We start from the raw sequence: 14,810 nt of genomic DNA on the forward strand, positions 1-14,810 counted from the left end.
CTGAACAACCACTACCACAACAAAGAGGAAGGTTAATCTCAGAGAAGGCACTAGATGGGCAGTGAGGAATAAGGGCAAAGCTCCCAATAGAAGATGGAATTTAAGCACAATATAGAAAGAAGAGCCAGGCCTATCCTGACCTCCAAAGCACAAGACAGGGCCTCCAACCCCACCCAATATTCCCTAAGGTGTTTTTATTGCACCTCCTCTTTTGAAACCTAGGTCTTGTTTTTGGGCACTCCCTGTAAAAGGGAAAGGGAAAAGTGCCTCAGGAAACCCAGTAATAGGAGGCTACATTTGAAGTGGGGGAGGGGGAGCCTGCTGTTTTTCCCAATCTATTCAAGATCTTTAGAAGCTCTCTCTGAAGCACCCGACCTGGCTGAGCTAGTTTAGAACCTGAGGCTAAAACTGAGGTAATGAAACTGACTGGAGAGCTTCTTTTCTTTGGAAAGGTAAATACCAGCTTAAGTTCAAATAATGTAATGTTCATGGCATATGAGCTGATTAATGATTCATTTGTTGTTGGAAAGTGAACTAACTTGCTTAATGATATAGTTTTCTTTTCAGTCTGTGTGTGTGTGTGTGTGTGTGTGTGTGTGTGTGTGTGTGTGTGTGTGTGTGTTCTCACTGGCTATCCTCTCCCCTTTGACTCACCTTTTGTTTGGAATGACTGCATCTATTTATTCATAGGTGAATTAATTCTCACACTGTTTCCACATTTCTGAATTTTCCTTACATTCTGTATATAGAACAGAACAATACCAAGCTCTAATTTTCTTACTTTTAGAAAAGTTCTGGGTACCAAAGAATGAAATGTGATGATTTATGGTTACATAGGTATGCTCAGTCAACAAGCATTTATTGGCACTTAACTGTTTGTTAGACACTGTGATAAAGGGCTGTGTTTGTGCCTCTTTCTCTACTTGGTCTGATATTTGAGGTCCTTCTCAGTTTGATTCCAATTTGCCTTTTCACACTAACATCATATTATTATTATTACTCTCCAATTGTATGTTCCATGGCTTGGGTGATAGTAGATAGGGGTCTGGAGTCAGGAAGACTCCCTGAGTTCAAATCTGACCTCAGACACTTGATAGTTATGTGACCCCAGGCAAATCATTTAATCTTGTTTTCCTCAGTTTCCTCACCTGCATAAGGAAATGGCAAGGCATTCCAGTATATTTGTCAAGAAAACACCAAATAGGGTTCCAAAGAGTTAAACACAACTGGATTCTATTTTCTAGCCAATTTAAGATTACTAATAGTTTCCCGAATTTAACATGACATTTCCCACCTCAACACATTTACACAGACAAATCTCTCCACTGCTGGAATATACACTCTTTTCATCTCTACTTTTCAAAATTTTATTGTCCTTTAAAGTTCAGCTCAAGTGCCAATTCTTCAATGAAACTTTGCCCAGCTTTCCCAGTCAAAAGCATTGTCTTCTTTCTCAGATTTAACTAAAGCATTTTGTCTGACTCTCTCTTTTACCCTATCACCTTCTAAATCATAATAGAATCATATTTGCCTATGATATACCTCTCCCCAATAAAATGTAAGCCTCAAGTACCCTGGCACTTACTATATACTTAATATATTTATTGAAAGGAATGGAATGCAATACAGGAGTTCTGAAGAAGTTGCTTATAAATCTAATCACTATTTTGAAGTCATATGAATTGGGCCTTGAAAGATGGGTAGAATTTTCAAAGGTAAAGATGTATAGGACATACCAATCTGGACTGACATGAGCAAATGTGCAAATGCTAGAAAGGATGAGATAAGTTTTGGGCAGAAATAAGCAGTATAGTATGATTTATGTAAAAAGACATATGACAGAAGATTAGAAAAATGGGTTGGAATCAGATTATGGAGAGTATTAAATGTCAATTTTAGTAATCTATTTTGAGTCAACTGTGTGACATGGAAACTAAAAGACAAATATAATCTAAGATTGTATTGAAAACAGTATGGTGTCCTGAAGAAGGGAGGATATGGTTTTACTATTTATAGACTATACAGTGCCTTCTTCAAACTACTACAAGAATTTTATGCTCTGAGTATCACATTTTAGGAAAGCCATTGGCTAACTGAAGTACATCCAAAAGATGAACCGGCAACTAGTAAACCCTCAACAAAATTGTATTCTAGGAAAGGAAGACTATATATGTATATGTATATATATATATATATATATATATATATAGAGAGAGAGAGAGAGAGAGAGAGAGAGAGAGAGAGAGTGAGAGAGAGAGAGAGAGAAAGGAGTATTGTCCAGGTGTCCAGGGATGGGGTGTTTTGGGCTGAGGAATTAAAGTAATGAGTAGATCTATAAGGTCATAAAGATTGATACATTTTCTGACAGCAGTGACTATATCAATTTACTTAAAGTTCCCAAACTGGAGGGTGGAGAGAGGGATATTTCATATATTTTATATGTATATATAACAAAAAATAGCTGAGATTCATGAGAAGCATGACTGGGATAGATATAGTGAATTTGCAAAACAAGACAATATAAGTCCCAGGGATAGGGTTTATGAGTTGAGAGGTTTAAATCTTCTACATATGATGTATGGTCCAGAGGGTTTAATTAGCAGAATGGGTAATCACAAAATAACTAAGATGAATAGGGAAAAAGGAGAAGAATCTATATGTTCTAAAATATTTAAAGCAGTCCCTTTTGTTATGGCAAAGAATTGGAAGTTGCAGGGATGCCCATCAATTAGGAAATGCCGGAACAAGGTAAAGTCTGTGTTCATGATGGACTACAACTGTGCTATAAGAAATGATTATCTCGATGATCACAGAAAAACAAAAAAGATTTGCATGAAATAATGAAGAGGGAAATGAACAGAACCAAGGTAACATTTTACATAGAAACAACAATATTGTTTTAAAAACAAATTTGAGTGAATGAATCATTTTGACTATTATAAATATTCAAATTAAATATAAAGAACATATGAAGAAAGACATTATATGCATCCAAAACTGATCAGTAGAAGTATGCATAGAATGATTCTACATATGTGTGTGTGTGTGTGTGTGTGTGTGTTATACATATTTGGGTCAAATGGTAGTCATGGGGGGGCAAGGAAAGGTCAAATTTACATAACTTTATGGTATATTTAAAAGGAATAGCAAGTTGTATATAATAGATCTGCAGTTTCATGTGCAATCATCTTTTTTACTATACTGTTATGCAAATGCTTGTTTTATTCCATAAATTAAAAAGAAAATAAATAAATAAACTTACAAAATAACCATTTCAAGTAATTGGAGGCTAGTAATGTGAAAGAGGAATTAGATTTGCTCAATTTGACTCCAAAGGGTAGAATTGGTATCAATGAATAAAAATATTGGTTTAATATAAGGAAGTCTTCCTGACAATTAGAATTGCCAAAAAATGAAGAGCTGTCACAGAAGTTACAGATTCTCCTTTATAAGAGGTCTTAGACTAAGGTTGGACAACTACCTGTCAAAAATGCTACCAATGACCAGGAAGGTCACCTGCAGCTCTAGGAGATTCTGTGGCTGTATTGATAGGTAGTAGGGAACTATTGAAGGTCTTGAGCAGAATAAGTTAAAAAAAATTATTAAATACCATCTACAAGACAGGCAGTGCATCCCAAGTAATACTTGGGATTCAAAGGCAATTTGGGGGGCAGCTAAGTGGCACAGTGGATAGAGCACCAGCCCTGGAGTCAGGAGGACCTGAGTTCAAACTTTGCCTCAGACACTTAATACTTACCTAGCTGTGTCACCTTGGGTAAGTCACTTAACCTTATTGCCTTGCAAAAAACTCTTAAAAACAAAGGCAACTTGGTCTTTGCCTTCTGGGTTTTGCATTATAATTGGGGAAAGAAGCCTGAAAGTCACTAGGTACATCTGAGATTTTTACAGAGTAGAGAGAGGGACATACATCTCAGAGGAGGAAGGCACTAGATGGGTAGGGAGGAATAAAAGTAAAACCTCTTTGAGCATGATTTTGAAGAAAGAGTGAGGAGGGAGGGAGGGCATAGAGTAGCCAATGAAAAGACAGAGAAGAATAAGAGATAGCATTAAGGGTAAGTAGCTGGATTATTAAATACAATGGATCTAAGAGACATAGAAATACTGGAAAGGTAGGAAAGGACCAGGTTCTGAAGAGCTTTGAATGTCAAACAGAGAACTTCATATTTAATAATTAAAGTAATAGGGAGCTACTGGAGTTTACATAGGAGGAGAGTAACATAACTAATTGAGATTTTTAATAGCATATTATGGTTTACAGCACTTTTTTAAAATACATTCTCTTGTTTGATCTCTCAGTCTTCTCAAGTAGATAGGGTTTTTATTATCACCTCCAATTTGTAAACAAGGACACTGAGGTTTTTAAAGTCTCTATGTGACCTTATAAGGTTCTACACTATGTGAGAAGTGTTTTAAATCCTTTATCTCTCTCTTGTCCAAGGGTTTTCCCCCATTGCACTAAGAATGTTTTTGAGAATAAGAGATAGGATAAGAATTGTGCACCAAAAGACTGCCTGGCAGTGGAGTGTGGGCTAGATCGGAAGTAAATGTTTGGAAGCCAAGGGTATTGTAATAATTGCCATAACAAGAGCCTTAACCAGGGTGGTGGCAGCAGGAATGAAAATGAGGGAGGAAATCTGTGTAATTATCAGGAAGATAGACTCAATAGAATTTAGCAATTATTGGGTGTCAGGAGGGAATGTAAGGGAGGAGTCAAAGATGACTCTGAAGTTTTGAGTTTAGGAAACAGAGGATGGTGATACCATTTAAAGAAATTAGGAAGTCAAGAAGAGGGAGAGTTTTTAGGGGAAGAAGAATTCTATTTTGAAGATATAATTGGAGCTATCCATCATACAACTGGAGAAATAGGATGGTGGGGCTAGAAAACTTAAAAATATTCCTATCAAAAGTTTGTTTTAGAGTACTTTCAGTTGTGCCAGACCCTTTGTGACTCTGGGGTTTTCTGGGTAAAAATACTGGAGTTGTTTGCTATTTTCTTTTCTTGCTCATTTTACAGATAAGGCAAACAAGATGAAGTGACCAGTCTAAAGTCACACAGCTAGTAAGCGTCTGAGGTTGAATCTGAATTCAGATTTGCCTGACTCCATGTCCAGTTCTCTATCCACTGAGATATCTAACCCATCAAAAGAGATCCATTTTATTGTGGACAATGGCTTCTTTACTGATTTCTAAGAGAAAAGGTTCTAGTAACTTCTGCATTTTCATCAGAATCCTATGGTTTTGGTGTCATGGTCATTAATTTTTAATAAGTTGGAGTCTGCCCATAATATAGAGAAAGCATGTGGGTAAAGTACTGAACTAGAAAGCAATAAAGTTTTTTATTTCAAATCCTGCCTTGGGTTCTTACTAGCTGTGTGACCTTGGCTAGGTGGCTTCAGTACTCTCAGGCATGGCTTCCTCATATGTAAAATAATGATAGTGTTTGTGACTTTACCACTTAGGTTTATTATGAGGATCAAATGAAATAACATATCCAGAATCCTTTTCAAACTTAAAGAGATATAGAAATACCAACAGCTGTATATTCTCCATTATGCTTGCATTTTTGTCATATCTTTGTTAGTCCCTCTTTTGGGGGGATCACTATAATTGATAATAAGAATAAAATATATTGTTGCATAGAGCTTTATGATTTACAGAACACTTTCTTCATGACTTCGATATGAGTAGATTGTAAATTTATCATCATTATCTTCTTCATTATCATAAATATAATTTTTCTACACCTTTGACTTCTTTGGTGAGGAGAACCTCTGATGAGGAAATTTCCTCCATTGATGCAGATCAGTAACTCTTCTGCCACTTGGAAGAGCTGTCTCTGGCACTGCGAGAGTGTTATTTTCTCAGGGTTACAGAGCCAGGATGGATTAGAAATAGAAATTGAACAAAAGTCTTCCTGAATATGAGATTGGTCTTCTGACCACTATGTTAGAATGTCTCATGTAATATTGTCATTTCCATTTTAAAGATGGAAAAACTGAGTCCCAGAAAGATCAACCTTCTTGTCCAAAAATCACACAAATCATTAAAATCATGGCTAGAATCTCATTGTTAGTCCTTTAAATCAAAGTTCTGTGCTCTCATTATGTGTTCTTCAACTCTGTTAATATTTCTTCCTTCTCTATTTCTTCCTTTTCTCTCCAATGACATCATTCCTTCCTCCTTTGCCTATCTGGTAGAATAGTAATAAATTAAATCTAAATAATGATTATCTAATTTGTCCTCTGTGAAACAGGCTGGGTAGATTATTACTCTCCATTATATAGATGAAAAAATCAAAGCTCAGAGAGGTTAAAAGATTTGCCCAAAGACACATAGCTAGCAAATTTGAATTTGATAGAACCAGGTTCCAAACTCAATTCCTATGACACATTGCACTCAAATACAAACAAGAAAAATACTATAAATATTTTTGGATTGATATTCACCAGGCAAGGATGTCAAAAGGAGTAGAAAATCCACACTTGGACTATGAGAATATTGAAGAGAAAAGAACACTCTTGAGAATTTGCTAATGCAAACGATCCTTTAAAAAATGTTTCCAGATTTTTTATGATAATTGCTTTATTTACTTTTAAGTATGGCACACTTAGTCCATTTATATGGCATGCTTATTTTCAATAGTTTATTTGATTATAAAATGTAGAAACAGCATCATCAGTCTCCTAAATGTTCATTATTCCCTAAGGGAATGATGCTGGTCCTTTGAAATCAATAAAAGTCCAATTGTATTCCTTAGAATCATAAATCTAGACCTTGGAAGGGACCTCAAAGGTCATCTAGAATCTAGCCTTCTAAAAACTATCACTTTCCCTAACTTCACAGATCTGGGGAACCAGGCGTCCCACATGCATGACAGTTTGCTTTTAATTTCCTCATTATACCTCAACACTGCAAAAGATCTATGATTTCCTTTGCATAGCTGCTCTTTCTATTAATACAGTCAAGCAATAACTATTGTACCTCCTAGGAACTAGCCACTCTTCTAAGTTCTAGATACATTGAAAATCAAAATTGCAATAAATCATAACACCCCACTCTCCCTGCCTGCCTCATTAGAGAACTATATGATTGACTATGATCAAAACAATCATCACCCAGGTCACAAATTTCTGATAATGAACATCTCAACTTGTCTCTAAATGACAAATACCGTTTGTTATGAGGTCTATCCTTGGAATCTTTCCAACTTGGAGGACCTGTCAGTGCTTGAATTATACAGACATAACCTTTGTTAACCTGGGTCACCTCCATTCCCTGAAAATACATTCAAATGAACCTTTGGTGGAAATCATGCCCCATTAATAACTGTGTAATACTTTTTTCAGGCTAGGTCTATGATTTTATTGGTATTGGAAGCTCCAAATGAAGGAATTTCTATCAATTTGGCATCCTCTCTCTGATGTCATTGTCTTTTTTGAGAATGAAGGACAAACATCAAAGTGAACCAACATTTTGAAACTTAGCACCAAGAGAGTTTCCTAAGGCAATTAAGAGTAAGTTATTTGCTCAGGGTTACACAGGCAATAGATGTCAAAATATGGTCCAAACCCCACCATCATGCTGCTTCTCAATTCCTTCATCAATCATCATTTTATTATTTTTTGATGATACTGTCTTATTTAAAAATGAGAAATACATTTGGTATTTGCTCATGTGAACATCTCAAATATTTCCATAGGATTTTCTCACTAACTATTAGACAACTGGCTCATTGTTTTATGGGATCACCAATTACATTTCTGTTTACATCTTGTGTGGGCTTGGCACCACCCTGAAGCCTCTAGAAGATACTTCTGCACAGTAGTTTGTGCGTGCTGAAGCAGGGAATCCTTTTCTGTTGGCCAACATGTGTGCCTCAGATTGAGACACAATGAGGATCAACAGGTTCCAACAAGTTTCACCTATCCTTGAGCTGCTTTCCCTTCAGGCCCTGGGCTTCTTTTCTAGAAGGTATCTTGTGGAATGACCAGGCAAGGTCAAAATTGAGGATTGTGATCAAGCCCTACGATATCCTAATATTATATGACATCCACCAAGGGGATTTCAGACTCAATCTAATTGGACCTGGCTCTGTAAGGTCAGACAATGGTTAATAAGGTTGACTTTGCCCATAGAAATGCTCTCAGCCCTTTACTGGGTTGAAGGAGAGACCATTCAAACCTATTCAAAAGGAAAACTAGAAAATGGATGTTCCAACATTTAAATGAAAAGTGATCCTGTTAATCGTACCACCCTGAGGCCTGGCAGGCTGCAACTCTTGTCAGTCTGCCTACTGCTGCTGGGAAGGAAGGGAAAGTTTGGGGTTTGGTATTCAAAGAAGGGAGGCCACTGATTACTTCCCACTGTGCCCTCTGACAGGGAAAATTTTCCTTTAACAATACCTGTTGGATCCCTAAGGTTCATACTGGAAATCTCTGTACCAATCTCTGTGATAAGGAACTCCAGTTAATAATTTATACAGATGGTATTTTTTGTGTGCCATTCATACTGGTGATCTTTTTAAAGTTCCTCTGTGCAATATATATTTTAGCATTTTTTTCTGTAAAAATGGGATATGACTGAGTTGGCTTAAATACAGATATATAACAACATGAAAAGTTAACCTGCATACTTACTCAGAAATTGTTGTATAGGAAAAAACAATTGCTGTAAAAAAAAACATACCAAAACTGTCATGGTATCTTTAATTTTTTATCTGAAAGAATTGAAGTCTTTAAAGACCATAGCAGTGATTAAGCAATGTATATCTTTTAAAAATATTAAAATATGGAAGAAAAAATAATCAAAACTGATTTTTTTGTAGATAGCCAAGACATTTCTTTAAGCTGTTTTAATGTTAACTAACATGTGTTTCTTACAGAACACAGTGATTTCATAAATTAATTGATTTAAAAGTAGATGCTGGTTATATATTTTTAAATAAAAAATAAATTTTATGTGGTGAAAACAAAAACAAAATACCTGTTAGGAGAGAGAACAGTTTGACCAAGCCTAGTCAAAGTGATTTCTTTCTGGACATTAATCTTTTTTCATTTACAAAGTGAAGGAGTTGGCCTAGACCTCTTCACATGTTGGTCAACAGAAAAGGATTCCCTACTTCATCATGCACAAACTACTATGATCTCCTCTTATTCTGGATGCTCCTTGATCCTTTCAACCATTCCAAGAATGCTGGGTCTGGAGATGAAGAACCTGGGTTAAAATATCAGCTCTGTCACTTGGCAATTCAGAGAATTTGAACCAATTTGCATAGCTGTATAAAAAAGAATTTGGTTTCTGTGTCTTTTAAGATCCCCAGCAGTTCTAAATCTATAGCTTAAATTTTAGAAAAGAAAGCTTTAGATTTTTGAGAGTCATGTAAACAACTTCTGGTTTAAATTTATTTAAAGCAGATCAAGAAAGTCAGTTGGAATTTTAAAAAATTTGCATTAGGTGAACTTGTCAATCATCTTTTAGCAATAGTCTATCAACCACATAAATGATTTTCTGTATTAAATATTTATATTACAATTTATATTACAATATTTGAAAAAGATCTGTATGAATAGGTATACCTTTCAAAATTAGAACAGGATCCTAAACATAGGGGTTGAAAGGACTTCAGCTACCATGTAGTCCAAACATACACAGATAAAACTATAATGCACTCTAACAATAACTTGCATTTTATCTCATGTTAAGGTTCACAAGGCATTTTACTCACAGAAATTTTGTGTATCTGATAGAGGTAATTGTCATTTGAATACTGTAGGCAAGTTCACTTCCTTGGCAGTATTCCTTTCCAAGGGAAGTTAAGGAACTTGTTCAAGATCTCTAGTAATATGAGAAAGGGTTAGATCATAATCTTTCATTAAATCACAGGATCATAGAATTAGAGCTAGAAGGAACATCAGAAAACACTGAGAGGAGAAAGAGGAGAGGAAAGAGGAAAGAAGAGCAGAAGACAAAGGGATGGGAGGGGAGGGGAGGGATGGAGAGAGGAGAGGAAGGGACAAGCTAAGGGAAGAAAGGAGGAGGGCTTCAGGTCTAATGCTCTATCCATTTTGCCATTTAGTTGCTTCTAAATCACTTTTGTTATGACTGTTAATCATACTGTCTAACATAGAAAATGAATAAGGGCTAATGTTTATAAGAAGCCTATGGTGGCATGCCATGTGGTTATATTCTCATCCTTAAATTAACATAAAGAAAAAATGTTTGTGGAACTTGGCTGGCATGACCTTATTCAGAGATCAGTTTGCTTAGCAGGTGAAAGTTGAAACTCATTAAGAGAGCAGGGGAGACTGCCTTTGTATTTCATTTACCTCAACTCAAAATGTTAAGGCCTTAGTTAAATTCCCCTTTAAGAGGATATGTTAGTAGACTTCAATCTGGAAGGAACCTCAGAGGTCATCTTATCCGATCCATTTTTTTAAGAAATTAAAATCAGCAGTGATAAAGTGACTTGCTCATGAAATTATAAGGTAGTTAATAAGAAACAAAGATTGGAGCCAGGTCCACTGTATGGCTCAACTTTTTAAAGTCAACAATACCTGTTAAATTCAAATAAATGTTCAACTCAAATAAATCTGCATTGATTAACCATTCACTGGTCACAGAACTCTCTGCCAGCCTCTAGGAGAGTCAAAAAAAATTTGACCAAGATACAATCCCTGCCTCAGTGAAGTTTATAACCTAGTGACATGACCAGACAAATACACAACTAAAACTGGTTGGTTGATTCTTATCCTTCATTATCAAAGAAGGCCAAAATGACATCACTATGTTTGAGACAAATTACAGTGTGTCCAATTGTGGCTGATCAGACCAACACAAGCTCAGAATGCTCTACCACAGGTTGGACACAAATAATCCATGTAAACACTTGAGGTGATAACTCTAAACTTAAGCATGTCATGCTTCCTTTGAGTTGCTTCAGTTCTGCCTTCCTCAGAGTGTACCACCCTTAATGATGAGGGCATGCCATACTGGGTGATACTGTACCAGTATCTCCCATGCTGTATAATCAATTCTAAAGTTATTGCAATTCTAAAATTATTGCAATTAGATCTTCATGGTGTCCTGGTATCAGTTCTTTTGACCCCCTTGTGAGCACTTGCCCTGTGTGAGTTCTCTATAAAATAGTTTTCTTAGGCAAGTATACATCTGGCATCCAAACAACATGTCCAGCCCATCATAGTTGCACTCTCTGTAATAATACTGTAATACTAGGCAGTTTAGCTCAAGAAAGGACCTCAGTGCCTGGTATCTTCTCCTGCCAAGTGATCTTCAGAATCTTCCTAAGACAATTTAAATTGAAGCGATTCAGTTTCCTGATACGGTGCTAGTAGACTGTCCAGGTTTCACAGGCAAATATCAATGAGGTCAGCACAATGGCTCTGTAGACGTTCAGTTTGGTGGTCAGTCTAATTCCTCTTCTCTCCCATACTTTCTTTTGGGACCTTCCAAATACTAAGCGAACTCTAGCAATACGAGGGTCAACCTCATTGTCATTGTGAACCTCCTTAGAAAGGACACTGCCAAGGAAGTAAACTTGTCTACAGTATTCAGAACTTCTCTATTTGCTGTAATTGATGGTTCCACATATGGATGGTGTGACTAGTTGATGGATCTCCTGTGTTTTCTTGGTGTTAATTGTTAGTCCAAAATTAGCACAAGCAACAGAGAATTGATCCATACTTTGTTGCATCTCAGCTTCAGAGGCTGCGTTGAGTGGACAGTTATCTGCAAACAGAAGATCATACACTTTGGGCTTAGCTTATAGCCTTTTCAAGTTATAGAATTTGCCATCAGTGTGGAGGCTGACCTTGATGCTATATTTATCCTCAGTTTAACCTTAGTTTTCATGACTGAAAACATCATGATAAAAATTGGTGCCTGGGAAATCTTGAGAGCATCATCCACTATCCAGAACCTGGGCATGTGCCATCATAATACTGTTGAACAATATTGATGAACTTCTCCAGGCAACCAAATTTTAACATAATTTTCTATAATCCTCTTGACTGATGCTATCAAAGGTCTTGGTCAAATCTTACAAATGTTGTATACAGACCTCTGTTCTGTTCCTGGCATTTTCCCTGGAGTAGTTAGGTAGCAAACATCATATTAACTCTTCCTCTACCCTTTCTGAACCTTCACTAGCTCTCAGTAAGGTGACCAACTCCCAGGTAAAGGATCAGTTTATTGAGGACTCTGGCAAGAATCTTACCAGCAATGACTAAAAGAGAAATACCCCTGTGATTGTCACAGGACAATCTATTCCCTTTACATTTATAGAAATGGATGATGGAGGCATCCTTGAATTCTTGGGGGATATGCCATATAAACTGGAAAATTTCCATCAGTTTTTAGATGATCAATGGACCCCCCCCCCCCTTTGTAGATCTCAACTGGAATAGAATCAGCACCAGGTGCTTTGCCACTTGAAAGGAGCCTAATGGTATTCAAAACCTCTTCTTCTTTGGAACTTCAGCTAGGGACTGACTGACTTCAACTTAAGATAAATGGTCAATGGCTTCTGCATTGACTGATAATGGTCTCTTAAGAACACTACAGAAGTGTTCAGTCCATCTTTCTAAACTAACTAAAACTACAATACTAAACAACTAAATTAAACAACTAAAACTACAATACTCACTAATAGTCACTCATAGTTTTATGTCACATCAAGGTTCACAAGGCATATTCCTCATAATCTCTCTATATCAGAGTCAATTGTTTTTTATCCTCATTTTACAAATGAGATAATTGAAAGTAAGTGGAGAAATGATTCTTTAAGGTTGCAAAGTCAAGAATGTTAGAGGCTGGGGGTCATTCCTGGTTTTTTTTATTTCATGTCAAGCATTCTGTTCCTCCAAGGTCTTTCTCTAGGATGTTTCATGTAGCCCCATACTGCTTTACAAAGCATCATCCTCCATGTTAAGGACGTTGGTGAGATGAATGAAAAAGCAGTCATCAAGACAGACCCTGCCCTCAATTAGCTTGTACTCTATTAAGGCAAGAAGACAATACAAAAAGATAAAAATTTGGGGGTGGTATCAAGTGTGACAGTGTTATGTGGAGATGGTCAAGAAGGAAGAGTAAACTGAGGGAACCCTCACCAATCAGGACCTAAGGTAAGGATGGGGATGGCATCTTCAGTTCTGGTAAGAGGCAGAGGCATAGAGAATGGTTTGAAAATTGTATGATCAGCAAAGCAAACTCACATGAAGCACAAGAGGGCAAAGATGTCAACTCACATCTGGCTAGGCTGGCACCTGTGAAACCTATGTCCCATGAAAAGGGACATGAGGATAACATCACAATGTTCTGCCTAGTGGTTTGACAATATAGAGAAATCTACTTTTTACTGCTGGAAGATCAGGGGCCCCAATCTAGTATTCAAAGACTCAAAGATATTTGACTGGACCAGGCATCATTTCTTTACTGGAGGATCCTAGGAAGGTGAAATTGAACTTAAGGTGTACTGAAATAAAAAACAATATTATAAGCAAACTAGAAGATCAAGGAATAATTTACCTGTCAGATCTATGGAAAGGGAAGCAGTTCATGACCAAGGAAGAGATGGAGAACATCATTAAAAAACAAACTAGATAATTTTGATTATATTAAATTAAAAAGGTTTTGACCAGACAAAACCACTGTAACAAAGATAAAAAAAATGTAGCAAATTGGGAAACAATTTTTACAACTAGTATTTCTGACAAAGGACTCATTTCTACAGAGATATATGGAGAGCTGAGTCAAAATTTTTTTTCAAAAAACAAGCCATTTCTCAATTGACAAATGGTAAAAGGATATGCAAAGGCAATTTACAGGTGAGGAAATCAAAGTCATATAAAAAAATTTTAAATGGTTGATTTCAATCTTTATTTTTTAGGCTTTTGCAAGGCAATGGGGTTAAGTGGCTTGCTCAAGGCCACACAGCTAGGTAATTATTAAGTGTCTGAGGCCAGATTTGAACTCAGGTACTCCTGACTCCAGGGCTGGTGCTCTATCCACTTCGCCACCTAGCTGCCCCATCTTATGAAAAATTGCTCTAAATCACTACTTATTAGAGAAATGCAAATTAAAGCATCTCTCAGGTACCACGTCACACCTCTCAGATTGGCCAATATGACCAGAAAGGACAATGATCAATGTTGGAAGGCATGTGGAAAATCTGGGACACTAATGCATTGTTGGTGGAACTGTGAACTCATACAACTTTTCTGGATAGCAATTTGGATTACACCCAAAAGGCAACAAAAATGTGCATACCCTTTGATCCAGCAATACTACTACTACTGGGTCTATACCCTGAAGAGATCATGACAAAGGGTAAAAACATCACTTGTATAAAAATATTCATAGCAGCCCTGTTTGTGGTGGCAAAGAATTGGAAATCAAGTGAATGTCTATCAATTGGGGAATTGCTTAATAAACTGTAGTACATATATATGATGGAACACTATTGTTCTATTAGAAACCAGGAGGGATGGGAATTCAGGGAAGCCTGGAAGGATTTGCAAGAACTGATGATGAGCAAGAGGAACAGAACCAAAAGAACATTGTACATCCTAACAGCAACATAAGGGTGATGATTAACCTTAATGGACTTGATCATTCCATTAGTGCAACAATCAGGCATAATTTGGGGGCATCTGCAATGGAGAATATCATCTGTGTACAGAGAAAGATTTGTGAAGTTTGAACAAAGACCAAAGACTATCACCTTTAATTTAAAAAAAAAAGTTACCTTATTATATAATTTTGCTATCTCTTAT

The sequence above is a fragment of the Macrotis lagotis genome, chromosome 5, assembly GCF_037893015.1.
Source record: "Macrotis lagotis isolate mMagLag1 chromosome 5, bilby.v1.9.chrom.fasta, whole genome shotgun sequence".
In the NCBI taxonomy this organism is placed as follows: Eukaryota; Metazoa; Chordata; class Mammalia; order Peramelemorphia; family Peramelidae; genus Macrotis; species Macrotis lagotis.